The sequence below is a fragment of the Mus musculus genome, chromosome 8 (genome assembly GCF_000001635.26).
Source record: "Mus musculus strain C57BL/6J chromosome 8, GRCm38.p6 C57BL/6J".
NCBI classification, from domain to species: Eukaryota; Metazoa; Chordata; class Mammalia; order Rodentia; family Muridae; genus Mus; species Mus musculus.
Genome location: NC_000074.6, coordinates 122238191 through 122259932, shown reverse-complemented (window position 1 = coordinate 122259932; position 21742 = coordinate 122238191). Strand labels below are relative to the sequence as shown.

At 53.5% G+C, this 21742-nt stretch overlaps 1 protein-coding gene across 3 annotated transcripts in view; it reads right to left on the bottom strand.

Moving 5' to 3' along the window:
• Positions 1-21742, bottom strand: part of Zfp469 (zinc finger protein 469) — a 229528-nt gene that overhangs the window by 12718 nt on the left and 195068 nt on the right. For all 3 annotated transcript variants that reach the window (XM_011248576.3, NM_001362883.1, XM_006531558.4), the window contains one exon: positions 1248-1313. The gene's annotated coding sequence lies outside the window, so the exon portion shown is untranslated. The remainder of the gene's footprint in view (positions 1-1247; positions 1314-21742) is intronic.

The window sequence follows — 21742 nt, the reverse complement described above, 5'->3', positions numbered from 1 at the left end:
GAGAAGACAGAAATGAGCTGCAGGGTCATGGTGGCTGGATCTCCTGCAGGGAGGGCCAGGGATCCCATGCTAGACTTTGTACCCTCCTGTGGACAGAAGCAGCAATCACTTGTGTGGCTGTCCTAGAAGACCCTGTCTCAGAAAAGAGGCTGGGCAGCTTGTACAGCAGGAGCTCTGACCAGCGGAGCCAGGAATACTAGTGCGGTATAGAGCAAAGTGGAGGGAGAAAGTGGGAAAGGGAGAGGAGTCTGGGTATCAGAGAAGACAACTTGCCTCTGCAGAGAAGTCCCAATAGCTACCTGCAGGGAATCAAAGGCCCCACTAGTTTAGGGCAGGCCTATCCCAGATCTTCAGGGTAGATGCAGTTCCAGTGCCTACCAGCAGTGGGCAGCATACCCCTCACACTGGGTAGCAACCACAAAAGCCCAGAGAACAGGGTAAACTTGGTTGGGATAGGGGGGATGGAGAGGTGACAGGGCTTCATCCTCTGTCACACACAGGCTCCTCTCCAGCCTACCCACCTGGAGGAGGGTCTACTCCCCTCCTCTGGTCCTCACTGCTATGGGCAGTCCTTGGGAAGGCCTTGTTTGATGGTGGTAACTCCAGTGTTGTACTGTTGAATGTCCTCACAGAGATAGACAGTCAGAATCACTTCTGTCATCTCTGATGATGGGTAAGGAACCCAGACCACTTTCCCAAGGCCTCACTGCTAGTGAAGGGAGTGGGTCCTCCAAAGGGGCACCTCCTAGTCTTTTGCAGAACTCAGTCATGTCACACCAGGTTTAGGCATTCCAGGGTCCCTCACACAGCTCCTGCCCCATGGGTGATGCTACTGCCTAGGAACAGGAGCTCTCACTGAGGGTTGAAGAGGAGGTGGGGCTCCTAGTGGATATCTTGGCTTCAGGAAGGTATCTTAGGGCAGAACTAAGCTCCGCTGGTGGGTGGGTGGGTGGTGAGGTAAATACAGAATACCATAGCTGTGCCCTGGCCACTACATGCTCCAGGAACCGTCAGAGCGGAAGGTTGGCTAGTCCCGGGGTCCCAGGGTGATGCCAGCATCTAGCCTGCTCAGAGCTGTAGTTTCAAACAGCCTGTTAGCTCCAGACAGCCTGGGGGAGGCTGCTGACACCCCCCCCCAATTATTGTCTGAGGAGCTGCTATGCTGGGGTGGAGGGAGCCTGGAGGACAAGCCACCTTCTCCAGTCAGTGGTGGCTCTCCATACACACTAGCTGTGCTTATCACATACCTGGGTATCTGGGGCCCCTCAGTGGTCTTCTTCTGAACAACTGCCTGAGGAATGGGACCTTCTTGTCTGCAGAAACACACACACACACATAGAGAGAGAGAGGGCAATGTGTTAGAATCCGGGATGCTCTGTCTCCCCCAGATTATCCTTGCTTGGTCCCATGTGAGCAGGGAGCCCCAAGAGAGCTAACTGCTTCTCTCCAATGTGTCTTGAGAAGGAGAGAGTAAATGCCAGTGGGTGGAGCAAGCCGCTCGGCCCCAGCTGCACTCCAGCTACTGTGCAGCCCAGGACCTGTTCAGCCTGCCCAGTGCCATGGCTTCAAACTGCCTGTCAGCACCAAAGAGCACATCGGGTTCCCACCAGGGCACTCCACTCCTGGGCATCTTCGGCTTGGCATTTTGCTCCTTGCTTGCTGCCACTGCGTGTGAGCCTTCGTGTCCGCTCACTCCATAGCACCCCACATAAAGATCCTGTTAGTTATACTCATCTGTACCCCCACATGGCTGCCTCCAGGTCTAGAGCCCTCAGGGATGCTGGGCAGCCTCTTACCTTGGCCTCTGCACATGGCAAAGGGGACCTGAAGGGGTGGCTTGTGGGACTCCAAATTTGGCCAGATGCTGTCTGTGTGGTTTTAAATACAGATGGGCTGCTAAGATGGCTCAGGGAGTAAGGGTACTTACCACTATGTCCAACAACCCACATTTGATCCCCAGAACCACATGGTGGACAGAACTAGGTCCTGCAAGTCTTCCCCTGCCCTTCACATGTGCGTTGGGGCACGCTCTCCTCCCCAAACAAACAAGCTGAGCACATGAATGTTAAAAATATATAAGAGGTAAGTGCCCTTTAACCTCATCCCTAACAGGTTGAATGTAACAACCTGTTAAGGGACAGATCCTGGTGGTAATGAGGGTACTGGGCTCTCCGACCCAGGTCATACCCCAGTTCTCTGACTGCACAGCTGAGACATAGAGTGACTATCTGGAGAGAAAATGTGGTGAGGAGCTGAGGTTTGCCATGTGAGGAACCACCTAAGGAGTGGACCTGGCCCCAGCTGAGGCTCTGACGAGACTCTGGCCACCAAGAACACTGGGTTGCAACCTTGTGGGACACCAGCCACACCTACACTCCTGACCCTGTGGGCCTGTCTTGGACTGCTGTTGCTGATGGTGGTACATGCCCAGGAGGGACATGCGACTCTTTACAGCGGCAGACTATAGAGGCTTGGCTGAGGCCTTTTTTCTGAGATGGGGAACAGAGGCTGGAAGACATGGAGGCTGGCAGGGGGTCGCAGAGAACTCTATTCACCCACCTCACATCTGTCACCTATTATGTGTCCACTCAGTTGTCATCCTTCCATCCACCCCCCACCTGCTCCTCACCCACCCATCTTTGTATCTGTTCATCCATCCACCCATTCATACATCTATCTGTCTGACCATCCATCTATCCATATGTTTGTCCATCTATTCATCCATCCATCCATCCATCCATCCATCCATCCATCCATCCGTCTGTCTACCCATTCGTCCTTCCACCACTCATCTATCATCCATGCATCTACAATCCATTATCTATCCTGCACCCACTCATGAATATATCTGTCCATCCATCTATCCATCCATCTGTCTGTCCGTCCATCCGTCTGTCCGTCCGCCCGTCCGTCCGTCCATCCAACCAGCCAGCCATCTGTCTATTCATCCATCCATCAATCTATCCATTGTGTATCTGTCCATCCATCCATTCACCCATCTATCCATCCACCCATCTGTCTGTCCATCAATCCGTCCATCCATCCATCCATCCATCCATCCATCAATCCATCCATCCATCTGTCTGTTCATCAATCCATATGTCTATCCATCATTCCATCCATGCATGCATCCATCCTTCCATGCATCCGTCTGTCCATCCATCCATCTATCCACCAATCCTTCCTCCATCCACTAGTATATCTGCACCAGACGCTGTGCCATACTTGGCATGAGGTGTGTGGTTGACTCATGGCTTCCAGGTTACTGGAAAGACAGGCAACAAACGGCTATAGATGGCAGAAATAAAGGCTGAGAGAGGTCTGGGACTTGCCCAAGATGACACAATGGGAACACTGTCAAGCAGTGATATAAATGCAGACATCATGTGTCCTTGTCTCTCTGGCACTCAACAAACCCTGGGGTCTATCTCAACACTTGGATTCTCATCTTTTCCATCCTAGCTGCTCCCAGGTTCTCCAGCTCAGTCTTCAGTTGCTCAGTCCACTCTGTCCTTGGTCTTTGTACCCCTGTTCTGCCACCAGTACCCTAGGGCTAGAGCACCAGCCCCTGGCTCCCTGTGCAAGTGCAAGGGCCACAGGCAGTATGAGCTGGGCTCTCCCTGCCTGGGCTCTTGGCAAAGCCTCTCAGGGCTGTTATATTGGTGTGGGTTTCACCCAGCCAGGACCCCTTTGAACTAGAGGAGAGATCCAAACCTTAGATTCCCAGCTGGCACCAGCATCCCGGGAGGGGTGGGGCATTCCTTTCCTCTCCAGGTCAGTCTGCAGCCCCTCTCAGCTGCCTGGGCCGCCCCGTGTCCGGGGGAGGGGCTGCAGTCGCAAGGCCTTGATGTTTCTTCCCAGCGATCCCCCCTTCCTGTTTCTTCAAACGCTGCCGCTTTCCTCACAAACTGTTACCTGAGTACTACGATAAACCTCCGCAGGTAAAATTATATCTGCGATGTGGCCCAGAGGGTGGGCTTAAGAATACAGCGCCCATTATCAGCTGCATTTATCTTAATTACTCTGGGGAAAGTAGAGGCTGGCATTGGGAAGGAGCTGGGAAGCGGCGGCCGTGCTGCCTTATCGGGGTGCATATTTGAGATCCTTTAGCAGGAGGGAGATAAGGGAGTGTGTGTGTGAGGGGGAGACAATAATGTTGTCCAAGATGACAAGGAGGGTAGCGGTGGGCAAGGCAAGATTCCTGTTTGAAGGCAGGGCTGCACCGCCGCGCAGAGGTGGAAGCTGGCGTGGGGCAAGGCCAGGTACCAGCCACCCTCTCCTCGTGCCTTTGTGCTACAGAGGCATGATGCTGGTCCTGAGGCTGGACGCTCTGCTCATCCAGACTCTATACATCGGCTGTGCACAGGACTGCTGCGACCTTACTCGGTGACTCTGCACTCAGGTTCCTCAGCCAACTGCACAGCTTCTCAGGACCAGCCTTCAGACCGGGCACCACCATCTCTGGGAATCCGTCTCTGACCAGAGTGAGCATGGCAACAGCCCAAGCTCACGACTTGGCTCTCCGGGGCCCATGCTAGTTGGTTATGCTTCTTAGGTCCCAAGGCCCATAGGGTTAAATCAAATGGCAAGAGGGCGTGTGCATATGCTCTGGTGCACAGCTCGCTTCTCCCTGTCCATGCCAAGTTTAGCCCGGGTGTCGTTTCCCATTGCATCTGAGCATCCTCTCATGCAGAGGTGGGGCTCAATGGTCCCGGGAGCTCCGAGTTAGGCCACCGTGGACCCTGCTCTAGACTGGGCTCTTGGTGGAGTGGACATGTTTACCGAGGAGGCTGCACCTGCCTTCCACAGCTCCAGCACTTGGGGTGACAGCCCAGGGTGCCTTCCACGACCATACTGGCTGCTCTGCCTGACTCTCTCAGTGGTCTTATCTGGGGTGATTAGACTAGAGCCCTAGGATGGGCTGGGGCATGCAGTAGGCAGCCTGCACGATTTGGTGTGTGACACAGAGTGAGGGTCGGCAGGAGGTGGCTGGGGTGTCTTCCTGCCTTCCTGCAGGCTCCCAGGTCACTGACATTGAGACTGAAGCTATCTGAGGTTAATGACAGGAGACAGTCTCTGCACTCCCTAAGAGGCACCCTGGAACAGTGTAAGCTGGTGGTCATCTGTGCCTGTCTCGGGACACGTGTTCCAAGGGATGAGGCTAACACGCTCCCCGGGGACTGCCTCTGTTCCCTGCTGCATCTCAGCCCCAGTCTTAGCTCCCTCTTTTCAAGCGGTCATAATTTTGTTTCCTGAGGATGTGAGGGTCCACAGAGGCTGGAGGAGGGTGAGCGAAGGTGGGCGGGCTGGCCCTGCTTAGGGCTACATACTTGCCCTGGCTTCAGGAAGGAAGCCTCCGAGTGCTGACTGACTGTGTGCGGACAAGCCCACTCCAGGCCTTCAGTGCAGGGATCCCTGTTGTAGCCATACTCCTGGAAGGGGGAGCCCCCTCCCCAGGCACAGATAAGGAATTGAGGTACAGAGTGTGAGTGTGGGCTCTGGGTCTGTCAGGTGTCAGGTGGGCTATATACTCTCTCCAGCTGAGTTCATTCCCCAGCTCTGTCCCCCGCTACTGCCTCTTGCTAGCTCCTGCGTGAGCTGGTCTCAGCGGCTACCTGGACCGTGGTAGTGATCCTAGGGATTGTCTGCAGTGTGAAACTGAGGGGCCATGCTCCCCTCTTCTGGGCTGGGGAACATGAGGAAGGTCCTGATTGTCCATGGGAGGCTCCTCTGCACCCCTCCCATGGCAGCATTCCAGCCAGCTCTGGGGTGCGGGTCCAGCTTAGGGGTCCTGGCCTCAGTGTGCTCAGTTCTAAATGGGTGTGGTGCCTCCTATGGCACAGGGATCTCTGGATAGGATGCTCTGAGCCACACCCAGCTGCTGCCCCTCTGTCCTCTCCTCTGGGACTGGCCCTGGAGGATCTGGCTCAGGTTCGAGAGGCCAAGGGAGGGCAGCGTGTGGGCCTAGGCTTGCCTGCCCACAGGAATGGTCCCAGTTCTTTATCAAGGCTCCAGCTCAGCTGTAACCAGCAATGGCCCCAAGTCCCAGGATGCCTCTGGATAGCTGTCATGTCCATCTTTTCTAAGACCCTGATGTTTCTTACCACTCAGGTGAGGTACAGGTTCAGAGAGGGAGCCTTCCGACTGATAGCCATCCTTCTAGGGTTGTAGGGTGCCAGCCAGCTAGCCCACTGTTACTGGTTGGGTGGCCTCATTCAGCTACTAGGTTGCTGGGTTCTAGAGGCCAGGCTTGTTCCTCTAGATTGGCTGACCAACGACTTCTGGAAGATCTAAGAGTATCATTCTCTATGAGTGGGTGACCCCATCTAGAAATACTGTTCGGTGGATGGAGGGTGGCCAGTGGGTAGCCCAGGCTTGGTCCCTGACCTCTGCCAAGGTTCCTGCTCAGCTGTAACTAGCACTGGTCTGAAGTTCCAGGATGTCATGTGTGGCCCTCTGACTATACGAGCCTGGGGAGGGATGGCCCAGCATTCGGTGACTGGAAAGCACCTGCTCAGAACTAACTCTTACCAGAACAGCCTCTCCAGATAGCTCACAATGTTGACAGGAGGCCCCAGCCCGGGAGGGCAGCGGGGGCATCGTGGTCTCTCATACTGGCTTCTTACTGCAGGGCCTGTCTACTGTCCTCTCCCAGGGACGTTCTTGGCTTCTGATCCTGCTGAGTCACATGGTCCTGTCCATAATATCCCTAGGTGCTCCTGCTGGCTGGCTATCAGACCCTCCTCTTTGCTAGGTGCTTCCTGGAAGTCTCACCTCTCGCCCAGGGTTCCCCTGGCTGCTCTGCACTCCCTGATGGCTCACACGTGTTCCTTCTGCTGCTCTTGCCCAAGGTCAGAGGGCCCGGGGCAGCTAGGACTCTGAGGTCCTAGGGACCCCTCCCCTCATAGTCAGGGCTTTCCTGACTGCACATCAAAAGAAGGTCCCCCTCTACTCCCAAATACACTCCCCAGCGGAGTCTCTGACTCTGAGCCCCTTTCCTTCCCTCCAATTCCCTCCATGTCAGGTGCTTATGATCATGATTGTAGTCCTGAAACTGGCCTGTTCCCAACGCCATATCCAGGGCTTGCCCAACTGACCAAATGCACAAATGTCACCACTTCAGGATACCCCAAGACCTTTGCCCTTCATGCATAATGTTGCAGAGGCCTGGGCCTTCAGGTGGAGAGTGGGGCAGGCTGTCGCCATGTCTTTCTCCCAGTCCTAAGCAGGCTTCACAAAGCCTGGAGTCCCTCTGCCAGCTCTTCCAGTCTACCACAGCCCTTCCCAGTGCCGCTGCTCCACCCAGCCTGTAATTTGTAGGCTGCGTGGCTGCTCTGCAACCTGGGGCAGGCTGGCTATCCCAACCATTAGGCCTCGTGATGCCAAGAGCCACTGAGAGGCTGCTGTTGTGGGGAGAAGGAGCCAGGATGCTGCAGGGACGTCTGTGTGGCTGCAGGTGTGTCCTGCCTCCTGCTGCCATTTGGGTCTCTATGTGAAAGTCACCCACTGAGCCCAACCATCTCCCTCAGCTCCCTGGCACTGGCCTTCTCTGGGCATCTGACCTTTTGCTGTCCCTTTCTTGCCTACAGAGTATTGTTAGTCTGGCTACCTGTTCTTCTATTGCATTCTGAGGGCTGACATTACTGTGTACTATGCACAGTTGTGTCTTCCAGTGCCAGGGGCACTGCTTGGGACACAGGACATGGCAGAATCTTTTGGAGGAAAGGAGCGTGCTGTGGAGAGTCTGGGTTAGGCTCTCTGTACCCCTGGGCCCCCTTCTTCCCAGCCCTCCTGGGTCAGTGTGTGCTGTGGCAGTCAGTGGCTGTCAGGAAGCTAAGGACAGGGCAAGTGTCCTGATTTTTCAGGAAAAGTCTAGAATCCAAGTTTTAAAATGAAATCTCCCCATTTTAAAACCTGGCAATGGATTCACCTAAAACAAAATAACTACTGTGTGGGCTGGAGCCGCCAGCTGCATCCAGCCTGTGGTTTGCTGTGTGTGACCTCCCTTAGGGCACACAGGTCCTCACCCAAGCTGATCCACACACTCATACCCCAACTGGTTTGTCCACATACTCACTCATCCATTCATTCACCCACTCATTCATTCACTCATTCATTCACTCACTTACTCATTCATTTATTCACATATTCATTCATTCACATATTCATCATTTACATACTCAATCATTCACATACTCATTCACATACTCACTCACATATTCATTCATTCATTCATTCACTATTCATTCATTCATCTATTCATTCATTCATCCACCCACTCATTCATTCATTCGCTCACATACTTATTCATTTATTCGCAAACTCACTCATTCATTCAATACTCATTCATTTATATATTCATTCATTTACATACTCAATCATTCGCATACTCATTCACTCACTCATATATCATTCATTCACTACTCACTCATTTGTTCACCTACTCATTCATTCACATATTCATTCATTCACTGCTCACTCATTCATTCATTCACCTCTGCCCAATACACCGCCTCAGAAATGGGACATTGTCGTGCTTGACACTGACCAGTTCCACTGGCTCAGTTGGGACACCCTCAGGTCTCCTGTGTTAAAAAGGGATGCCATATCTTGGAAAGTTAGAGAAACGTTGACAACCTCTATTGGAGCAGGAAGTCCTTTACTAGAGAAGTACTTTTGTAGGCTGTCCCCGCAGCAGAGCTCAGAGGTGTCCAGCAATGTGCCCAAGGGCAGACAGGAGGGAGGCTGTGGAAAGGACCCTGTAAGGGCAAGCTCTGGGGATGTGACAGGGACTGGGGGTAGACTGACTGTGCAGACTTTCAAGCCTGGGTCTTGCCAAGCTGCCAGCAGCTCAGGCTATCCCAGCAGCTCAGGCTAGCCCTGCTCTCTGCTGTGTAAGACCTTTCACTCAGCCAGTGCGCTGTGAAGACCTCTAACTGTGGCCACACAACCTGTTCATTCTCCTTCTGTTTCAGCCAGCCCTGTCTCCAGGGCACTGGTTTCCTCCCAGGGATTATAAGCAAGGCACATGTACACATGTGAAATCTACAGCAAATTGTCTCCTGCACACTATGGTCTCCTGCGTGCTAAGCAGGCCTACTCATCCACGCTTCAAGTCCCCTTCTTACCATGGGTTCTCCGAATCCCTATCACAACAGAGAAAGATCACTACTCCCCATTAAGGTCTACCCCTGCCCCAGCATGGATGGATCTCCACCCAGCATCCCTGCTGTGGGTCCTGTTGTAAGACACACATTGTACAGAGCCCTAGTCTCACATGCCCACTCTGGCTCTGTGGGGTTCTCCAAGGCCCTGTCACCACCCCACTTTTGAGGTAAGGCAACTGAGGCACAATGGGCTCAGGAATTTCCTCACCTAGTACACTAACCTGAGTCTGGGTCCCCAGCTCCAGGCCACAGTTCTGAGCCATGTGACACACTCATGGAGAGGGGCCTGGCAGGGACGCCCCTCACTGGGCTCAGCCCCGCTCCAGCAGCAGCTCCAGAAGGGCCCGTATGAGGGAAATGGGGTGCTGTTGAATAAGGGTAACTCATCTCACAGGTGGCTCCATGGATTGGCTGTGTTGGCTGAGGCCAGGATGGCTCCCTCTCTCTCCTCCCTTCCTCCTCTTCCTTTCCCTCCTCTCATCTCCCTCTTCCCTTCTTCCTTCTCCCTCCTGTTCTACCTCCCCTTCTCCTCTGTGGTATTTCCCTTTCCCAGTTGGAGGGTGTTTATTGGGTTGGGGTACTAGAGGCCTGGGAGTTGGAAGGGAACGAGGCCCAGCTGGAGCCCTACGTGGAAGGACCTAGGTCAGCGGACAGAGCAGTCTCAGAAGATGAGAGCAGGAATAGGCCAAGAGAGAGGAAAATGAGTGGGGAGTTTTTAGTTTAGTTCCGTGCACACAGTGCTTTACAGATGCTTTCAGGATGGATTTCTAGCCGCTGGCTATCCTGAGGCTCACAGTGGTCCTCTGTGGCAGTTTTCTCCTATCCCTTAATCCTCTCCTTCCAACTCTGTTTCTTCAAAACCTGGGCACTCTTTGCCCGAAAGGTACCAAGGCTTCGTGAAGGTGAGCACAGGGAGCTTACAACACAAACAGGAAGAAGAAGCCTTGTGGAGGAGCTTCCTGACAGCCATGGCAAAAAGGGAGTCATTCACAGCGAGTTGGTCTCTCCCACTCTCCGTCCAATGGGAAGGGGGTGCAGGACAAAGGGCCAAGCATCCCCTGAGAACTCTTCCAACCAGTCCTGGCCTCACTGTATGTGGTTTAAAAGAGGCAGAGTATCTCACACACCCACACAGGCAGGCACGCATATGTGCATACACACCCACACACACCAACGCCATGCGCAGACGCCCAGTGGATTCTCATACCACAGGTACACTAACAGCCTGACCAAGGCTTCCACCTTCCCATGTGGTGACATCTGACCCGACACCTATGCCCAGCAGCCCACAAACCCAAGGCACAAATTCTTTGTCACTCAGCTCAGACCCTCCACAAACCAAATGTTGTAACTATAGGGCTGTAAGCAAGGGTCTCTCCAAAGGCGATCTCCCTAGTGTAGAACCTGGGAGACATCTTACCCTAAGGCATGAGATTCTAGCACAGGTAGTAGGGTAGCCATCTTGGGTAAGGGTGGTGGGAGGGATCCCAGGGCTGTCTGTGTACCTGTAGCCTGCAGGGCTTGGGCTCTGGGAATCTAAAGCCTACTAGACTGGGGGTGACACCCCACTGCCAAGATGGGGGCCTGGTGGCAGTGTTCACAGAACCAGTGTTCCTGGAGGGCTTGAGATGTGACTTATGACACAGATAAGAGACCTGACTTCAGTTGACAGTCCCTAATTTGTGGTCCTGATGTCTGGTCTTTGTCAGCCAGGTCACTGAGTTAGCCCAGCTAGCCCTGGCCCCATTCACTTGTACCAGCAATCCTTTCAGTAGGTGCTGGTTAAAGAGCAGACTCTGCACTTCCTTGCTGTGTGACCACAGAGAACCGACTCAGCTGCTCTGAGCTGTATGTGCCACCTACAAACAGGTCTGAAAACCATCTTGCCTCTCAGAGTTTGTGGGAACACGTTGTCCAGCAGGTGACAGTCTATACTGATGCTGGCTGGGACGTCATTGCTGTTCATATGTTCATCTGTCCCAATTGCCCTAGGGTAGGGAGGAAGGGCTGAAAACAGAGTGGATGTGGCTACTTAGGAAGTGGATTGGGGACGAGGGCATAGCTAGGGGTAGGTAGGGTGTACAGGTGTGTGGGGACCTGAGTTCCATGCTCAGCACTGGAGAGAAAGAAAAGGGATGATTTAAAAGCAGTGGGGGGCTGGGGCTGGGGTGCAGCTGGTAGAGAACTTGGCTCGTGTGCCTGAAGCCCTGGGCTTGATTCTCAGGACCACATTCTTAAAAACCCCAAAACCAAATCCCAATCAATTGTGGTGATGCATGTCTGTAATCCCCGCATGCATTGGAGGCTGCTGGATCAGAAGTCCAACGCCACTCTCAGCTACATGAGATTGTGTGACACACACACACACACACACACACACACACACACACTCACACACGACAGAGTCTCATCAAGTTCTAGACACGGAACCCCCCCCCCCCCCCGCCTCAGCCTTCTAGGTGCTGGGATTACAGGTGTGTGCTACCACGCCTAGCTCAAATTAAAACAATAATAGCAAAACTATCCTTACAAGACTCCATTTCCCCATCCAAAAAATGGGTATGACAGATCTCCCTGACCCTGGCCAGCCTGGCCTTGGCTGTGAAGCTGAGGCCTGCTCAGCACTGGCTTTCCTACTCCTGAGGCTCTGGGGAGGCAGCCAGCCTCCTCCTGGCTCGGTAGGGCATACCACATTACACTAAGCAAAGGAGAGAGACCCAGCTGGGTTGACATGTAGGGAAGTTTCTGTGGTTTGGATATGAAACTCCACCAAAGACTCATGCTTTGAGTGTTTGGTCCAGCTATTTTGGGAGGCTCTAGGAACTCTAAGAGGTGGGGCCTGGCTAGCGGAAGTGGATCTCCGGAGCGGGCCCTGCAAGGCGGCATCTGCTCTCTGCTTCCTGGCCCCTGGTGATGTGAGCAGCCTCTTCCACACCTTCCCACTGCTGTGAACTGAGCTGCCTTCGGGCTCTCCTGCCACGATGGAAGGGAACCTTGTGCAAGCATTGAACCGAGAGAACCCGTTCCTTCCTGAAGACTTTTTCAGATACTGTGGTCAGGGAAAGGGAAAAGCAGCCTGCACAGATGTCCCTTCTGTCCCCTGCCACGGAAGCCAGTCTCCCTGCTGCCCAGGTGTGTGCAGCTAAAGAGAAGATAGTGTCCGTGAAGGTAGAGCCTGAGGCTCTTCACACCACATTACCCTCTCTGGACAACAGGCACACACCACAGGGGACACTTTAATATTGTAAAGAGTCTTCCAGAGTCCACTGAACACAGCACTGGCTGACAAAGCTGAGTGGCTGGCCCTGGCCCTGCAGACGGATCCTTCTGGCAAGGAAGGCAGCATCAAGCCGGGCACCCTTGGGTAGAGGGTAAACTGAGGCACATACATAAGACCACTGAGAGTCACACATCCCGTGAGTATACTTAAACAGTCATGTGAGACATGTGTGTGGCCCCTAACATTGTAACAATGTAACAAACTGCTGGCGGGGGGGGGGTTTGGGGGGTCCCTTAGTCAGACCCTCACCTCAGAGAACGACAATCCTGACAGTTTCTTCTCTTAGCTAGAGGCTGAGGTGGACTGGGTGGGTTATCTGCCCAGCAAGGTTCCCTGACCACAGCACAGAGGCAGTGGACTACTGCAAGGGCCCTTCTACCCTCCACATCCTGTGGAAAGTGCCCCTGGCTTCCCACCTCCCAGCTCCCACATCTCAGCTGGTTTTAATTAGTTTCCTTCAAAGTCCCCCCAGAGCCATTCAGCCACGTTAGCGCTCTCCAGCTGCCAAAAGCTCTGGGGTGTGTCAGGGCGGGGGTCGGGGAACACAGGGCCACATGAAGCTGCAGGGCTTTTCTGCTTCTGGGGCCAAGTGCAGAGGGCAGGCCTGGGTAACAGCAGGGTCGGAGGAAGGTCCCAGAAAGAAGGGCCAGGGACAGGTCAGGATGAGGAGTCCCTCCCCATGTCCCCCACACACAAGGTGGAGGTGCAGAATTTGGTCTTGGGGTCTGGAGACCTCAAGATTGGTTGGCATTTCCTGGGAGGGGGGGTGTTCTAAATTCCCTTGGAGTCAGCTGTGCCTCACTGCAGACCTGTATCCACTGCCTGGAAGCCTTCTGTAGCAAGGTCCCCCTGGGCCAGGATCCCCAGTTGCTGAGTGAAGGGGTGAACGAGGCAGGTTAGAAGCAGGCTGTGCTGGAGACCCCCTTGGGACAATATGGAACGAACTGCCACCCCACAGGCATCGGTACCTAGCCCCACGCCATGTCTGACACATCTCTTCCTGTTTCTACAGACATTTGGGCAGTCTTATGGGCTTGCAGTATTTTTAAGACAGCTTGTGGCTAAAGCACACATGTGCTGGGTGGGTGTGGCTTAGGCTGCTGGTCTGCAGCCAGAGCTCCTGGCTGGGGGCTCCCTGCTCCGCCTTCTTTCCAACCTGGCATATCCTCGTGGCTGTAAAGGGTCTTTGCTGTGTCTTTCTGTCCCTTGCGCCCTCTCCCATCTTCTTACTATTGGCAGCAACACTTCAAGTTCCCTCTGGGGAGTTACCCAGTCCCTTCTCTCAGACATGTGCATGTTTGAGCACCTGGACTTAGCTAGACCTGAAGGACATTCCCAAAGCCAGGCTGTCTGAGCCAACAGCGTGCGTTCTTCTGAGCCTACTTTGAGTTGGGTTCTTTTTCCCTGTGTCTAAGTAGCCTGAACACACATGGGGACTCATAGGCCATCCTTCTGGGTGCTCCCTGATGTGTCCTGGGTCTGTCACATGTGACTGCCAAGGGATTAAGCCTCATGACTACACTAGTACTATCCATGGTGTCCCTCTGTGTCACAGCCCACAGTCACAAGCCTGGAGGGCTCAAGCCACCTGGTAAGGGCTTTCGGCTATGCTCAGGAACTCTTGTCCCAGAAGTTTCCAGACAGCCCCAGGGCCTGCCACGTGTTTGGAGTAGTGTCTCCTTGGGGTCCTTCTCTCCAAGAGGCTGAGGAAAGGGCACCAGGACAAAGTCACCATGACAGTGCTCCAGTTGAAACTGCAGATAACCAACTCACACTGGTGGCTTGTCAGCACACCATGCAGACACCAGCCTGTCTCTCATGCCTGTCACACCCTGAAGGGTACCTTGGCAGAAGCCTTTTCAGTGATAGGGCCTCCCTATAGCAGAATAGCCTGGCATTTCTAATGTTATTTAACAATTCAGAACGAGCAAAGAACGGAGGCTGATGGGAGTTAGATTCCCGGGTTGGACCGTCTATCTGCTGGGTGTGGGGCACATGACATCTCCATGGCTTCTTTTGCACAAGTTAAAAAATGATCTATTATAAAGACACACGACCCAGCATCTTTCCGGAAGCTCCAGCTGTTACAGAAGGATTGAGAATGACCACAATCAAATCCACTGGTGTGAAACTGGGTAGCATGGATGACAGCATGTCCCTGTCTGCCTCCCACTGCTCCTGAGACAGCAGCAGGCCAGCAGTGTGGGGGACAGTGTCACCATAATTGTCCCTGTCTGTATCTCTAGGGACATGTGTACGACCTGCCAGGGCCAAGCACCAGTCCAGAGGCTATCAAACTAAGCTAAAACAGAAAAGACTTAGCCAGCTAGAGTGGAGCCTCAGGGACTGTTCTAGGGAAGCCATGACATAGGGTTACCCCCCTGGACATACAAAGAGCATTCACTACTTCACACATAAAGTGAGTCCCTGCCTCACCACAGGCCAGGGTGAATCTATACCAGGCAGAAGACTCTGCGGGCAGGACCTTGTACAGGGTCACCAGCTTGGCCCTGGTTCCTGTCTGGCCTCCTGTATCTTTGTCACCCCCTCCACGTCTTTCCTCTGTTTTCTCAGCTCGTGTCCCTCTCTTATCTCCACAACTTTGCTTTCTGATGCATGTGGCTGGTAGTGCTTGCTGCCATCTCCCCGTCTCAGCCCCACACAGCACCAGTCCACAGAGCGCTGAAATAGCAGTGTCCTTGGGCTAGCCCTCCGGCCTCAGTTTTCCCTCTGGTAAAAATGAAGTGGTTAGGGGAACCCACTGAGGGATGGGCCCAGCTTGGTACAGGCACAGACTCCACCAATTGCAGAGAAGTCAAAGCTGGGGTAAATATAAACTTCCATAGGGTAAACTGAGGCAGGGACACACCTATCTCCACGGGGTTCTTCAGATGCAACATGGCCACATAGCACCCTGTCCCCAGAGGCACCACAAGCCTTTCCTGCCCGGTAGTTCTCCCCTGTTGTTATGTGGGTTTGTGGTCCTGATGCTGTGGCTCCTCAGAACATAGACGGCAGCATGGCTAGGAGCAAGTCCTTAGTCTACCAGGACCGGGTGAGCCTGCATCAGGAGGAAGCTCCGGGAGGCAGGAACAGGGTCACTGTTGTGCTCCTGGTGTTTGACAGTGTCCAGCAGATGGTTGTCACTTACCCACACATTCTATATCTGTACACACAGAGAAACATACATATACACACACTACACCACACACATTCCCTACACACACATACACACATATACTACACACACATTCACTACACACATACTACACACATGCTACACACACACACACACACCACAACATACCATACACACATTCATTACACACACACACAACACACATACTACATATACTACACACACTACACATACACAACACACACACACACACTACACACATACACACTACACACACACTACATACATACACATTACACACCCACTACACACACTACATACACATACATTACACACCCACTATATACACTCACACTATACACACACATATGTGCATACATACATACATACATACATACACACACACACACACACACACACACACACACACACACACACCATACTACACCACATACACTTTTCAATTTGTTTGTTCTTTTGTGTTTTTTTCTTGTAGCCCTGTCTGTCCTGGAACTCACTCTGTAGTGAGGCTGACCTCAAACTCAGAGATCCACCTGTCTCTGCCTCCCAAGTGCTGGAACTAAAGGTATGTGCCACCATCGCCCAGCTACTTTTTTTTAAGAGGCTGCTCGGGACTGCCATGGTCTGCCCTCCTGATGCCACTGTTCTCAGGACTGAGAAGAAGGACTGCTGTGACATAGCCTTGGTCTCCCCGGAGGCCACCTGGCCTGGAGGTCCCATGACCCACAGCAGCCCAGATGGAGCTCCTTCTTGGCCTGGCTGGCAGGCCGGAGGGTAATCCCAGGGATGCCGAGGCTCAGGCTGGGCCCTGGCCTGTCTGTGACCTATCTCTCTCTTCCATCTGGAAGAGCAGCTGCTGTCTCGGCTGGCTGGTCCCTCAGCCAGGCTGGGAGCTACTGTACTGGGTGTGTGGAGCTTTCTGATTGCTGGTGATGGTGCTGTAGGGATGTGAAGCCTCAGAGGGTTGTGTCTAAGGGTCAGTCATCCATCATCCATCTATCCCCTGAAGGGCTGGAAGCTCATGGTCACCCCCTAGCTCTAGTCCTGCGAGGGTAGGACTAGAACCTAACACAGGTTCCCAAGCCCAGAAGCCAGGCTCTGTGGCCTCGTGGCCTCAGCAATGGCCCTGGAACACAGTGACAGAAGTGCTCGCCTACATGTCACTTTGACCCCATGATCCACTGCCATATCTGTGTGGACTCCTGCATTAATCCCCACGGAGGCAGCAGCAATGACATGATCCTTGGGTCCCTGGAAAAGAATCCAGGTCCAGAGAAGTACAATAGTGAATGACACAGCACAGGGCCACCCGGGCAGGGCCACCATGCCTCTGCCACCAGAGGCCAAAACAGGGACTTGGAGGTGTCTTTCCTACCACATGCTCATGTCCCAGACTTCCGTCCATCTGTCCATCTGCTGAGCTCAGGGCCATGTGGGGAAGGGGGCTACTGCCCGGGGTCCTGACTTCCACTGACTCATCCTGAGACTTGGGTGAGGGGAAAGGTGATGGCAGCTGCTGTAGTTACCCTCAAGGCACTGACCATCAGGTGTATAAATATGGGCAGTTCAGACATCATGGATACTGTGGACATTAGGATCCTGTGTCCACGGGAGGGCAAGTATCTCTGCATGCCACCACCCCTCAGAGGCTCACCGCCATCTGTGGCCCCCAGATCCCTGTGGAGGGCCCCTCACCCAAGCCTGTTTCAATCTCTAGTACTGCCATCTTCCAACCTGGTGACACTACAGGGAACATCATGTGGCCACCAAGGGTGTGTGGCACCTCGTACTAAGACATGGACTGTGTCCCCATCCCAGAACCCAGGCTAGTCCCTGACTGGTTGTGATCTACATACATAGAAGGAAGTGACATCCTGAGAGTTTGGAAGGAAGTGACATCATGAGTCTGGAAGGAAGTGACATCATGAGTCTGGGCCTTGGAGCTTTGCTGTTCCTCCTTATCTAGAGGGAGGGAAGTGGGGGGTGGTGCTGGCATTCCCCCAGATGCCCCCAGGGGGTTGAGCCCAGAATTCAATTGCCAACTAAAGCAGCCCCCATGTGTAGCTGGGTAAGAACGCAGAAATCTAGAAGTGCCGAGACTGAGAAGCTGCCGGTCGGTGGCTATGCTATGTATCTGTGTGGCAGCCATCTCTGATGGTGAGAGACTCCTTGAAGGTGGCATGCTAGGGATTGAAGCAGGCGTGGGTGAGGGGGCTCTCTGCAAGGGTCTGGGGGGCCACAGATGGCCAGAAATCACAGTAAACATGAGAGTAAGACAGGGCCAGTGGCAAAGCAGATGGCTACTCTCCTGTGGGCTCAACAGACACAGGAGCCTGACATCGGCATTGCCTACGATATCTGCACTGCCATGAGAGTCAACCTGGTCATGGGGATCAGACTCAATGCCAAATGCTGGCATCTGCTCCAAGGGCTCTGTACCTACTCTGAGGCCCCTCCTCCAGGGTGTGAGCACAGGGATAGCGCTGAGGAGGACCCAGTGCCCACTGCCACTTCAAAGAGCTGGAGGCCTCAGAGCCAGGCTGCCGATGAACGGATCACACGCAGGTGCTGGGATGAAAGGCCCCGCTGAGCACCGGACCCTCTTCCTGTGAGTTCTTTATAGACAGAAAGTCCGTGCCTGTGTTTGATCTTCTCTAACAGGCTCTGTATCTGCCTAAGGAAGGCTCTGGTCAGCCAGCTTCTGGGCATCCTATGGCCCCTGGAACAGCCTCTGGCAGGGTGCACAAGGGGCAGGTACAGCACTCTGATCCCCAGGTACCTGTGCTCAGTGGGAGACAAGCACAGGCACCTATACTACTGTTGACTTTGGTGCCCACTCCCACACAGAGCTCCCATAGGTCTGTGGCACAGAGTCCCAGGGCTCTCCAGTAGGGACTCCCAACTCTCAGGCCATGGAATCTTCGTTCAAATCTCCTGTCTCACAGAGGACTGCCCACCTACTAAGCAGTTTTAAAAATCACCTATCCCTCTGTCATCTGTGCATGTATCAACTCTAGCCATCTGTCTGTCTATCCACTGAGCATCTACGTTAACACATGCCCTCATGAATGTCTTCCTATCACCTGCCTTCCTCATGCTGTCCTTCAGTTTGCCTACCTCATAGACCAAAGTCATGCATTCCCATGTGTATTAATACCAAATTTGCGCCCACTGGATGGCCAATGTTGCCAATCTGGCAGAGGCATGCCCTTGCCCTCTGGCCCCCAGAGCTTGATTCCCCACCCAGCCTTTCTTCCCCACTATTGTGTCTTTCCTGCCAGTCACCATCGTCAAGACAACAGGCTTAGAGATCTGTGGACAAAGGTGAGTAGAGGGTGGGCACACCCACTCCGGAGCCCTGGAAGGGGCTGATTACACAGCAGGTCTCAGGAATAGAAATGGAGCTGGCTGCAGAAGAGCTCATCCATCATAGATTAGGTGATTGGATGGGGCACATGGTCTCCGAGCTACCCTGAAGAGCATGTCTGGGACTGGAGCCAGTGTGGGTATAAGAGAGCCAAGGGATGTGGCTGATTCTGACACCACTGCCAGGAAACCTGGATGTACCTCTGTCTGAAACCCACTCAGCGCACGTATCATGGGCTCACAAGACAGTAGCTTCCCTTTTGTAGTGTCTGGATTGTATTTCTGTTCCTAATTGAGCCCCTGAGGACAAGGACAGCCAACGAAAGGGCAGGGTCATGGAGAGAAAGAAGACTGGATCAAATGTACAGCAGGATCTAGAAATGACAGATGAGCTTGGCGCCTTCTGAGAACTTCTAAGTGCTGAATGTGGGAACCTGAGCCCATGAAGATGACTTCACGCTGCTCCGCCATTGGCCACTGTCAGTGGATGACCTCATACTGCTCTGCCGTTGGACCCCGTCAGCGGAGGGCCTCACACTGCTCTGCCAAGTTCACCCGCACAGCCAGGGCCACGGCATTTGGCCACAGTGCTGAAGATGAATCAAGAACACTCTGGATGTAGCGCCTGATTCTAACCGGTCCAGGCTAAAGATGGCAGCTGGCGTGCTTGCAATCTGCCCCAGGTGCCATGAACCCCATGGCTTTTCTGGGTTGCAGATGACCTACTGCAGAGTGCAGGAGACTGACTTTAGAGTCTATGCACTGGTGGTAGTCATTCTGCCTGCCTGTGGGTCCTGCAACCTGGAGCATCTCACTTCAGCCTCTGATTCCCAAGTGGGAACTGGGATGTTATTAATGTCACCTGCCGCAGGGTGACTACGAGGAAGATATCAAAAGTCAGGGCAAAGTCCTACATGATGTTTGATATAGCCAAGACTGGCACACTCAAAGACCCAGTAATAATAAAAATGTATAGTGCACACGTGTCACAGTGTATATATATGCACATATAGTTACATGTTATTTATATAATAACATGTATATCATATAACTACATAATTATATATGTGTACAAGAATGTATGAAATGTTCCTGCCCACGAAGCTCCCCAGTGGTCTCTCCATGGTCATAAGAGAAACTTTCTCCGGTCTAAAATTCTCTCCAGGTGAACGGTCCCTGGGAGGAACTCACTGCATGAAGCAGGCTGACAGTAAAGTCTGAATGCCAGGATAGAGAAGCTGGTGCAGAGGATGAGACACCGCAAAGACACCTGCAGGATGTGAGGGAGGCCAGGCAGCTTCGAGGGTCAAAGCTGCAGTAGACATGGGTGTCCTCAGTGACCGTAGACTACAGGAGGTGCCACAGTGAACAGACTCTAGTACAGTCAGTGCTCCAGTGCCTCACCCTCTGGGAGATGGAGCATCTGGACACCTGATGTTCCCTGGTCTTCAGAACCAAGTCAGTGACAACAGGCTTAGAGATCTGTGGACAAAGAGGTGAGTGGGGGGTGGGCACACCCACTCCGGGCCCCAGTGGTGTCTTGGGGATGCCATGCAGAGACAGCCCTAGGAATGGCCCAAAGGGCAGGGGTTGGGATATGTATCCTGTGTCCCCCAGGTCTGCCCCTCTTTGGTCCTTACCATGTGTGGCTCCCAAGATGCAGTGCACATAAACACACCCTTGCCTTTGAAGGTGGGAGTTAAAAAACAGGAAACATCTCAGATACTTAAGAACAGCGATTTCACGTGGAACAGAGTGGTTTTGGGTTATAAGTCACAACTTCAGCAAGGACACCAGATCTCACATCCACCTTGCCTGGCTGGTGCAGGTGAGGACGTGACCCTTCCTCCTGAGGCCAGCACTGCTCATGCTTTGGGAGCCTTGGTGGCCTTGGCTAGACACATGTATCTGAGATACCCCTGGTGACATAGTAGCAGTTCAACTTTTTGTGGGGACAATAATGTGGGGCACTAGGACCAGCCCACAGTGTGCACAGGCTTTCAGATCAGCTGCCAGCCCCACCCTCTTCAAGAAAGCCGGTCCGGTGACCTCTGGATAAACACAGGAATCAGAGGCTCCGAGAGGTAACACACTTCAACAAAGCCTACCGCTTTAGGGCTAACCCCACTCCAAGTTCCCTCCTAACCAACACTGGCTGGGGTAAACGCACCCTTACCCTTTCCCCAGGCAAGCCCTTTGCTTGGCCGCACTGGTACCCAGACCCCGGCCACCCAGGGCAGTCAGGCCCCTTGGAAACTCTAATTACTCCCCAGGCTCCAGCCTGGTATAAACACAGCCTAGACATCCAAGAAAAGCTGGCTGCCGGCACAGGAGCTTTTCCCCAAGCTAAATGCAGACGCCTGTGCTGGGCAGGCTGTGGGTACTCAGATAACAATCGGATGCTGCTGTGAGCCCTGAGCTGACCCCAGGGTGGACATAGTCCCACTCACCGGGAGTGACTGCTTGGCCAGGCACAAGGCCCCTGGCGGCCTGTCTTCCGCTGGGAGGGCACTTGGGGTGCGGAGGCAGGAATGAATGTGGGCTACTCTAGTTCAGAATATATTTATAGACTGGCCACAGCTGCCAGCTGAGTGGTGCCCACAAGGTCAGGTTCCTCTGCCGGGCCTTGTGGCCAGATGTTTACTGAGATTGTAGGGACCATCTTGTCCACCCACATCCCGACTCGTCACACGTCTACGCCCAGAGGCCCCTCTGTACCAGGGCTAGGTTGGGTCCCTAACTTTGAACGGTGACAATCCTCAAATGGTG